Here is an 11,880-nt window from a genome sequence, read left to right as displayed (position 1 = left end):
TTTATTTTTCTGCACTTTATAAAAATCCCAAAATATTATTTTTATAGTCTTGATTGGTTAAGCAAAAGCACAACAGTTTAGTGTCGTGAGTCTCTTGGGAAAACGATATTTGGACTTACCATTTTATTATTACTTGAACAATTTGGTACGCTTGCCAATTTGTCAACACTATCACTGGAGGTCTATTCCGCGGTAATGGACTAGCCTTGTGTGTGGTTGGGTGAAACCCCTCGGCAATGGCTTTGCAAAGCAGTAGAGGCCACCACAAGTGCACAACCCGTCCCAGCTCTACATACATTCTAAGTCCGTACGTGTCTAGAAGTCTTAATATGATAACTGGCAATCTCGTGTGTGTGAATGTTCTTGGTTGGAAATATTAGATTGATTTAAATTGAATTGTATGTTTGTTTGAAACCTAGCTCACCCTTGCATTTGTATGGTTGTATGTGTTTTCCTTCCCCTTGCTATGATCATCCAATCCTTTGGATGTGAGCAGTAGGTGATGATGTGCCATTGGAGCAGGCGTTGGAGACCGAGGAAGATCCAGCCCCTAGTGTTTAGTGTTTTATTAGCTCCTAGCTTAGATTATCTCATTTTGGAATACCCTTAGTACTTATATATTATGAATCTGTATTTTGGAAAACTTCTTAGGCCTATTTAAAGTTTAGTTAACCTTGCATTTTGGAGAAGCCTTGTAAACTTGTACTTAGGTTTCTTTTCGTTTTAAATTTCCCCTCTAATTTGGATGACTGTAACTTATACATATACTGTCATCTACTACTCTTACTACTTTCTTTAATTATAATTGTTGCATTCTATATCTATATACATAGCTATATATTTTGGGATGTCACATTTATGGTTGTTTGTCTGTATTGATACGGGGACGTACAGTAATGTCATGAACTGGTGAGTAATTTCTTGATTTTTTAATACCACCTAGTGATAGGGGTAGGATGATCAATTGCGTTAACTTCTGTTTGTAATGCGGTATTAATTGTTAGGGGAGGCTAGGGATANCAAGCCAGTAGTTAATATTAGGCTCTTTTCACCGAGGGATCGGGTTAAGGGTAGGCTAAGAAAGTCGCATGACAATTAATTAATCAAACTAATAATTCAAGAGGAGTAGATAAGAGAGAGCGGATTAGATGAAATTGTAAACCCCCAACAACTCCATTCATCCACCCTAGTGCAAAATTAAGCTTTTAAGTCTGCTAATTTAAGTCTGTTAAGAAAATATCAGACTTAAAAAATATGCGGTGACAATTTTGTAAATAAAAGATGTTACTTTAAGTCTGTTAATCTGATAACAGACTTAAATTTATATTTCAAAATTATACGGTGGCAATTTTGTAAATTAAAGAAACTATTTTAAGTCTGGTAATACTAGAAGAGACTTAAAAATTTTTGTTTTAAGTCTGTCAAAAGAGAATGAGACTTAAATTTTATATTATTTAAATTTATAACATATGTTAATACTAAAATGAAAAATTAAATTTATCTTTTTAATTTCTTTTGCGTTTCAGAGTCCTGAACCCTCCCATTTCTCTCCCCCTCCATCTCCCGCAGTTTCTCTTCCTTTCCATCTCCACACCAATAATTTGCTTCTAAATCTCTCATCTAGCCGGCAACGACGACAACCTCTGGCGTTGAAGGAAAGGCTTTTGAAGGCGCAATTTTGGGATTGGGGTTTTGATTTAGAGAATTTCGTGTGTTTTCTATGCTCATCCGCAGATTGTTGGTACGTTTTTGGGGTTAGGGTTTCGAATTGGGGATTTGGGTTTCTAATTCTCGCTTTCGAGTTTCCTGTGGTGGTTGGGCAGGTAGCGTTAATGGAGGCACTGGTGGGTGCGGCTAACAATCTGCAACGATTCATGTTTTACTTACCTCCAAGCGGCAAAATTTGTGAGTCTCTTCTCTCCTCCAACCGGTGATGACCACTTGCGGTGATAGAGTAGCGGCGACAGACCAGCATTGCAATGGTCCTTCTTTCGTCTGATACATAAAGGAAATTAAGCAAATGGAATATCTTTCAAAGGTATATAGACTTATATTTATATATAATATGTTCTTGATGGCATGTAATCTATGTTTATGAGGGTCTGAATCATTAAGATGAGAAATGAAGCTGTTTAAAAAAGCTATGTTTGAGAAAACTATATTCTGAATAAGTTATCCATAAGATGCTGCGCAAAACATCTATCTCTTTTGTGAACTTGAGACAGGCAAAGGTTGACCTCAACATCAATGTTTAGTTTAGTTTAGTTATTCAGTGCCATAATTTTCAGTATTTCTTACAACATTTAAAAATTTTCGTTCATTGCAATACCTTAGCATTTATGGAAAAATGAAAAATTGCAGGTTTTACTATACCAAAAGGGTGGAAATATGGACCCTGAAATTTACATCAATCCAAAGGAATTCGATCCTTCCAGATGGGAAGCATGTATGATATATAGTAATTAATTTTGAAAAAAAAAATGTTATTCCACTCATTCTTGAACATGTGAGTTTGATTTTGAGGAACAGAAGATGATATGTTATGTTTCTTAAAATTATTTATTCTGCAGAATCACACAGCAAGAGCAGGTTCTTTTATTCCATTTGGATTAGGAAGCAGATTTTGTCTTGGGAGCGACCTGGCCAAACTTGAGATCACCATTTTTCTCCATTCTTCTTAACTACAGTTTTCATCTATTTTTTACATATTTTTTTTTTTGTCTTAGAAGGATAGTCAAAGGAAGCATTGCTTTATGTTATATTGTGAAGAAAGCATTTGAATCTGATTGGTCTTAAAAATTGAATGGTGCAGGATGGAGAGAGCAAGAGGCATTGTTATGCTTCTAGCATATGCCGAATACATCTTCTTTCAATTAAAAAAACATCGACAAATTTTTTATGCATAAGAGGTGATTGATGTTTTACCCTTGATTCAGCACATTTCATTAGCTTTACTCCAACAATTTTGCTAAAGAAATAACAATTCCTCTTCAATATATGACACTCCTTTTGACTTACTAAGGATGTATAACAAGCTTTGACACTTTATATTTTATAGAATAAGTTGGGGCATTCTTGTTAATTTCATTAGCATCATTTTGTTATCAATTATGGGAAACCCTACAGAGTATGCCGACTTAATCATTTTCCCTTTCAAGAAGAAGTTGGTATGGTTTCCACATCAATTATTTTACTATATAATTTTCAATTTTGCATATAAGGTTAAGCTTGTCAAATGTGTTTAACTTAAAAAATATATTTATGATGTAGGATATATCATTAGGTGTTGCAATGGGATCTACAACTGAAATTTCTGGTGAGGCTAAACTATTGCTAATATTAGTGTGTATGATTTAGTCCCATTTATAGCGTCACATACAAAAGAAAGAGCCACCTCTTCTATCTCCTTTATCTCACCACCCAAATAATATAAGTAAAAGGCTTTTCTACTTTGGTTTTTATTAGGATTATAACTTACGGACCTAATTTAAATTTAATGATAATACATTATTTAAATTAAAACTAAAACATAATTTAATATAGATTTAAAGATTCAGTGGCATGGTTTTTATCATGATTAATTTCATAGAAAACTTTAAAAAATGACACTAGAAAATTCATTTTTAAGGTTTTCTTTATTTTTCTTTTATTTCTTAATTTTATTTTATTGGACATTTTTTCAGTTTATTTTATTATTTATTATATTTAATTTCTTCTTTTTACAGGGAAACAGGAAGATTAGTCGCAAATACTTCATGAAATTTACTAGCAATCGACAAGTTATCTCCTGTAATATGAAATTTTAATTTGAGTAGTTTTAAAAGTATTTATTTGAATAAATTTATATTAAAAATTGAAATGTAATGTTAAAATATATAATTTCCAATTTTTTCATATGTTTAATATTTTTTATTTCAAGCTTAATTTATAATCATTTAGTTTGGGTGATTTTGGTTTAATTTATTAGATAATTTGATTTTTGTAATGTTAGGTTTTGGTCTAATGATTAAATAAATAAAATTAAAAAAATAGTAAATTTAAGTTGGTCACAAGAAATTTAAATTTGTTATATTTTTTTTTTTTATAATTGAACGAAGATTTAAGTCTGTTTGTCAACACCAGACTTAAAATTTAAGTCTGTTGGTCAACACCAGACTTAAAATTTAAGTCTGTTGGTCAACACCAGACTTAAAATTTAAGTCTGTTGGTCAATACCAGACTTAAAATTTACGTCTGTCGGATCTAAGTATGTTGTAAAACAGACTTAAAAAGTCCGAAATAACAGACTTAAAAAGCCTGTTTTGTAGTAGTGCCATTGTTTTCTTTTGTCGATTGAATCAATCTCTTTTGCATGTTAATATTTTTGTTCTCAAATCAATTTGTTAATTTTTATTTTCAAGTCATATTATTTTAATTCACGTGAACGAGAAAGCCTTTTGAGTCTCTTGGGAAGAACAATATTGGATTTTACCAATTATATTACTTGAACGATTTGGTACGCTTGCCAATCCGTCAACAAAGAGGAACCAACTAGCCAATTCATTTGAATCCCCTGGGATACTGATGGGTGTCGCGGCCCATACAAATTTGATTGCATATGAGAAATGCAGTATAGCTAGGGAATGACCCCTAGGTCGTCTCCCAAGGACCAATTTTGCGGTTTAAGAATCAAGTCAAACACGAAGGTGGGGGGTTGTGAAAAGTTTGCGTGGTGAATGCAGAAAATTAAAAATGAAATTAAATTAAAACGCAGATGTAAAAATGTAATTAAATTCAATTAAAAGGAAATTAAATGCAACAACACATTTCACCATGCATGAAAATGAAATTAAAACAGTAAAAATGAAACTGCTATAGTAAATACGAAAATTCACGCTGGAACTAGACAGCTCTGACCTTTGCTCAATGTTTTAATCATAACTTTTTCTACAGAGCTCTAAATGAGATGAGGTTTTTTTTCCTCGAAAGTAGACTCAATTATCTTTCTTGTGACATATAAAACGTAGCATTTGGACCTCTGGTGTGGTTGCAGTTATTTTTTTAAAATCGAGTCTAGAGAGTGAAAATGCTAAACCAAATAGTAGACTAAACAAATATCTAAACACAGTTAAATTAAATTAAATACAAAACTAAATTAAAGAAATTAAAAACAACTCAACCTACATTTCAAACTAATTTAAAATAAAAGAAAATAAAAAGACATAAAGTTTATCTGAATAAATAAAAGAAAACCGAACAAGCACATGTGGAATTCCTAGATGGAACTACATTAGCCAAGTAATATGGAAAGTGAAATTGCTAATAAAAAAGCACAACACATTGCATTCAAGTGGAAAGAAAACTTAAAGAAAACATGACCCCTTGTGCATCACGCCAGCTCCAAGAAAAGGGTTGAATCATCATGCTCTCCATTTAGGACGTCATAGCTGCTGCTTCTAAGAAAGGTTAAAATCCCAAATATTAAAGGCAACGTGCAACTTGCTTCTACAAGAAAGAAAATCATCGTGTGCATTCAAGATAAATCAAATTTGAATCAGCGTGCTACATTTCTAAAGCTAAAATATTTTCTCCAGCTAGATAAAAAAAAAACAAATCAGCCTTATCTCTTTTAAAGCAATTGAATCAGCGCCTACTTTCTAGCCAACTAAAATCAATGCTTTCTTCAATTCCCAAACCGTGACAGCTGCATCAAAGCAAGAAAAGAAATCAAAGGGCACCGTGCTGCACTCCCAAATAAATAAATTGCTAGTGCCAGCAGCTACTTCTAAATGAATCCACGCTTGTAGCAATAGAAAGCAAAGAAAATTGAAAGTAAATGCAAGAGAGATAAAAATTTGTATGCATCGTTCCAGCCCTTTCATTCAACCAAAATCTAAATGAATAAACATGGTTTCCAAAGAAAAAAAAACGTGTTTCCGCTGCTTCTAGCCAAAAAATAAATGCCAAGAGTAAAATTGGTGCCAATTGAAAATTGTATTTGCCGAGAGTGTGTGTAATGTGTGACGGCTGCCTAAATTTCCTAAGGCCATGTGTCTCCTATGTAAGGGTAGGGTCCACCCTAAAATAAAAGGGAACCCTAGGTCTAGTGTCCTACAATTTTGGGCCCTCATATTTTGTCAAAATGGCCCATTGTGCATAAGTTCAATTAAAAATATTCTATACTACTAAGTTACAATGTAATTAAATTTGAAAATGTCTAAATGGAGAGTCTTGAATTTATTTGGTGTCCTCCAAATGTCCCAAATTGTGTTTCCAAAATTTTCCCTAAAAATAATACTGCAAATAATTAGCTCAGAAAATTCAAATTAATTAAAATTAGAATTTTCGGTCAAATTAAGCATAATTAGGAAAAACGGGAAAATACCGGACAATTAAGCACAATTCCCTGATTAATTCTAGCACAATAAACTAAGTGAAGTCGATAAAATATCGATTCATCAGATACCACACTTATTCCCAAAACAATTCCAAAGCTCCAAAATTCCCTAAGTTTAAGGTAATCATGGTTTTTCACTTAGGGCTAGTGTATGAGCTTCAAAACAAAGAACTGGGGAAAGTAAAGGCTCAAAGGGGCTATCAAAGGATCACAACAAGGTAGGCTTATTTGGCTAGAGAGGCTCAACAATAAAATTTCCTTTATCACTTTCAAACATGCATATTAATCAAGAATCGTCAAAAAAAGTCAAGCCAAGGCATATGTGCAAGCAATAAAGAGATATCACACACAAGAAAGAATATCAAGTGGCTTAAATTCTCACACAGGGTATTTTTGTCACAATCAATCACCCTCTCAAACATCATAATCATCTTCCCAAGCACAGAAAAGCAAGGAATCCAACAAATCAGAGTATCAATAAAGTGAAGGAAAAACTGACAACCTAAACAAAGTTCAGAAATCAAGAGAAACATGCAAAATTGTACACAAAACAAAACAACAACTACCTAGAAAAAAAAATTTAACCCAAAAAACATAAACTAACAAAGAAAATTCAGAGTCTCCCCCAATAGACCACACTCAAACTACACAGTGTCCTCAATGTGTCATAATCATCAAATCAGAAATCAGAACAGTCTACAGATCATGGACAGGTGCAATAAAAGCGGGAAAGGGAGGAGAAGGGAAAATGAAACTCCCCTGATCATGGTGGCAATTGCGAATTTTGGACTATCAACGAGAGGTCTTCCACCATTGGATTCAGAAAAGAAGTCTTAAGGAGGAATTGCTTCAGTCTCCAAATTTGATCAAGCAGGGAGATGTCCTCCACAGCTGGATCCAAGAAGTAGTGATTGTTGATCAGTGGGTTCAGCTGGTGCCTATTGATGTTAAAGCTCTTGTGTCTGTGATGGGCTGTCGCAACCCACACAAATTTGATTGCATACGAGAAATGCAGTATAGCTAGGGAATGACCCTAGGTCATCTCTCAAGGACCAAACTGCGGTTCAGAATCAGGTCTAACACAGTGGGGGGGCGGGGTTTGAAATGTTGTTTGTGGATACGGAAAAATTAAAATGAAATTAAATTAAAATGCAGATGTAAAAAAACATAATTAAATTCAATTAAAACGAAATTAAATGCAACAACACATTTCACCATGCATGAAAATGAAATTAAAACAGTAAAAACGAAACTGCTACAGTANATACGAAAATTCACGNTGGANCNGGACANCTCTGACCTTTGCTCAATGTTTTANCCATANCTTTTTCTACAGAGCTCTAAATGAGATGAAATTTTTTTTCCTGGAAAATAAACTCAAATATCTTTCATGTGACCTATAAAACGTAGCATTTGGACCTCTGGTGTGGTTGCAGTTATTTTTTTAAAATCGAGTCCAGAGAGTGAAAATGCTAAACCCAATATTAGAGCAAACAAATATCTAAACACAGTTAAAACTATCAATTGCAAAACTAATTTAAAGAAAGGAAAAACAACTAAACTACAATTCAAGCTAATTTAAAGCTAAAGAAAATAAACAACATATTTTTTTTTCTACCAATTGAAATGACACATGCACCTACTAAAGTAAATTAAATTGAAAATGGCCTAAAAATGAACCTCTTGGCCGTAACCTCCTTTTACCATCCAAACCAAGATCAATTTCAAAATGTGGCTTCTGCCTTTGATGCTAAAATCGGGCCACCTCCGTGTGCAACATACTAATCCCAAGGAAAGGAAAGTGAGGTTATCCAAAAGCTTCCATCACCAAGCTCAATCACGTGTCTTCATTCTAATCTCTTTTTCTCCAAAGATAATTCATCTATGCATTTCTAGCTACACGTGACTCCCACCAACTTCCACCTAATCTCCCTTTCATTCTTAGTTCCCATCAATCAATTTGCTACTTCTTTATTCCACTTGAACTTTCGATTCCAGCAATGACATCCCATCATCTTCTTTTTTTTTTCATTCCATAAAATTAAAAGAAATCAATGTCACTTCATTCCAAGTACTTCAAGTAACGCTTTTCTCCTCTCCTTTACCAAAAAATTGAACCAAACCCTTCCTTAAATGCAACGTGTTAAATCTAAATGAAAGAAATCTCTAGGCATTCAAAGAAAATGGAGAAAACGACTTCCACATCTTTTGCATTCCAACAGAGAAAAATATTTAAATGTTTGAATCAAAGGTGCATAAGAAAAACAAAAATGCTTCCTCATTCACCAAAACCGTGAACCTCATTCTCATTCTTTTCTCCCATTCTCTTTCTCATTCAACATAGTAAAGAAAAACTGGATGCTACTATCTCCTTCTCTGTAGAAACTATTAGCTAAAAAAAACCACTCTTCCTTTTTCCCTTCCAGCACGTCACCAAGAGCAAAATTACTTACCAAACTCAACTTACAAAACCTTGGAAGCTCTCCCTTCTACAGAGTAATGTGTTATTTTTTTTCATTCAATGCATAACTCAAAGGAAAACGGAAAAGCATTCCAGCCATAAATAAAATTAAAGGGAAAAAGAAGTGAACATTCTTTCATTCAACCATTTGCAAAAGCCATGAGACCATGCTTTTCAGCCCAAAGACATTCCAAAAGAGAGCTCTCCCTCTAAAGTAAAGTGGCCTTCACTTCCAAAACCTAAGGGAGTTAGACGGCTGCCCCATCCCTAGGTCCTAGGATGTCTCAAAAATGGGTGGGGTCCACCTACAATAAAACCCTAGAGCCATGTCATCTTTTTTACTATTGCGCTTAGTCTATTCTAACAAATAAATTAGCCCACAATACAAAATTGATCTATAAATTCTAAACTACTAAAATAGACTTCATTAATTCTAAATTGCTTTGTGAAAAGTCTTCCATCAATTGCTTGGNGCCCTTCCAAAAGTCCNAAAGTATAATTCCAAANTTGCCCTNNAAATAGAAATAGGAATAATTAAGCTCAAATAATTCAAATTAATTAAAATATGAATTATTTGTCTAATTAAGCCCAAATGGTGAAAATGACACAATAACTAAAAATTAAGTGCAAATGATCAACACAATTCGGTGCGAAAAACTAACTTAATGGTATAAAATATTGATTCATCAGTATGCTTGCACCTTTGTTTTCCACTGTGGGTGCTTGTTGGTTAAATTCATGTGTACCTCCTGCAATAGGGTTAGTGCAATGTGGCTCCAAAGAAATGACATGCATGGGTATAACACCCAATCCTAGTGTAACAGGCTGACCCTTAGATAAACCCTCAAAACATGAATCAATTTCAAATGTAGAAACAATATCAACAACAGTCTCAGATTCATGTTGAGTGCATGGAGAACAAAAATTCATATGTGATAGCAAAAAGTGGTTCTCATCATGCAAAAAGGAAGAGTGAAAATCATGCTCATCAACCTCACAATCATCAACATACCTATCAATAGCATAATCATCAACAACAGAATTAATCATAGGTATGTTTACCTCCACTTCTCTGAAAGTTGGTAGAGTGGTGGAAGGTGAAGCTGGTCTACCTATCTCAAAAGTGTTGCTTAAATCTGCCTGGTCCTCCAAATCTTCAACAATCTCCTCAGGTGCAAGAGTGGGGACATAGGACGGTGGAAAAGTAGATGGCGTAGTAGTAAGCTCATGACTCTGCTCCCCATATCCTATGTGGATGGCACCAACATCATCTGGAAGTTGAACAATCTGAAATGGTGATCCCTCTGAAGCATGAGACTTTTCCTCAATGTGTTGCATGGCCATCTGCCCCCACAACTCAAACAATGTAGGCTCAAAAGAAGTAGAAGATTTGGCCAGTGGTTGGGCAGGTGCCTCTTGCTGTTGTTCTTTCCTCTGATTTTCCTGTTGTGGCTGCTTGTTACTATAGATGTTTGGAGCATAAGCTTGAGGCACATCAAGAACAACTGAGTGGTGCAAAGAAGGACAAGCATCCATATAGTGGTCAGTGGAAAGACATATAACACACAACCGCGCAACAGATGCAGATGGAGGTGCTGGTTTCTGGTTGGATGTCAGCTATGTCACCAAACTCAAAAGAGAATCAAGCTTTCTTTCCAAATTTCTATCAACAGCGGATGAAGACTGGGCAGGCTCATGAAACTTTAGCTGTTGTGGTTTGTGGACTGGTGGAGGCATACAAGGAGTCTGGAATAATGGTTCGTGATATTGATGTTGTGAAGTACCATACCATTCCAAGTTAGGATCAGTCCACCCAGGATCGTCGCTATAACCATACCGCACAGGGGAGAACTTGTCAAGAAATTGATGCTCAAGATCTTCCCAACTGGTGACGGATCCTGGAGTAAGACAACAACACCAATACCTTGCCACTCCATGTAATGAGTACTCAAATGCCCTTAAGAACATGTCCTCATCCGGGACATCTGGAGGTTTCATTGAAGAGCATATGGTGTAGAACTCCTCCAAATGTCTATATGGGAATTCACCTGCAAAACCATGAAACCTAGGCAGCAAATGTATCAGTCCAGTGTTGAAAACACAACGAATATCCTCCGCATCAAGTGGAAACGACTCCCTAAGAGCACTCTCATGAGATGGAGGAGGAACCGTATTGTTCTCAACATAGAAACCAACAGGAGAATCATAATCATAGGCACAGGCGAAAGAAACAGTATCCACATAGCCAAAATAGGTAGACATGGGAAAGAAGGGGGAAAAGAAGAATGCAANGAAAATATGCAACTAAAGCTACCTAAATGCAACACACAATGACGAACACACAAAACAGAACATCACACTCACAACACACACTAACACAACAAAAAACCTAAAACCGAACCGTTGGTCCCGAAAACGGCGCCAAAATTTGATGGGCGTCGCGGCCCATACAAATTTGATTGCATATGAGAAATGCAATATAGCTAGGAAGTGACTCCTAAGTCGTCTCTCAAGGACCAATTCCGATTCAGAATAAGGTCTAACACGAAGTAGGGGGGATTTGAAAGTGTTTTTGCAAGGAGAATTAAATTAAATTAAAACTGAAAATTTAATGCAACCAAACATAATTGAAAACATTAAAATAACTGAACAAAGCATGAAGACCGAACGGTCCTACAGATGACCAAACGGTTCTACATTGAGACTAAAAGGTCTCTAAAACAAGATTAGTAAACTAATTAAAACCCAGTATATAATAAAGAAACATTTGGCATGTTATCCTAACGCAACACTGTTGACGGATTGGCAAGTGTACCAAATCGTACAAGTAATATAAATGGTAAGACCAAGTATCGTTTTCCCAAGAGACTCGTATGGCTTCCTCGTTCGCGTGAATTAAAATAATAATACTTGAGAAATTAAAATTAATAAATTGGATTTGAGGATAAAAATATTAACATGCAAAATAAAGGTTGATTCAATTGACAAGTGAAAACAATGGATGAATGGATGTTGTTGGGTACTAACAATTTCATCTATTCCA

Source organism: Vigna radiata, chromosome 2 (assembly GCF_000741045.1).
Source record: "Vigna radiata var. radiata cultivar VC1973A chromosome 2, Vradiata_ver6, whole genome shotgun sequence".
NCBI classification, from domain to species: domain Eukaryota; kingdom Viridiplantae; phylum Streptophyta; class Magnoliopsida; order Fabales; family Fabaceae; genus Vigna; species Vigna radiata.
The sequence above is the reverse complement of the archived record's forward strand: the minus strand, read 5'-3'. Positions refer to the sequence as shown.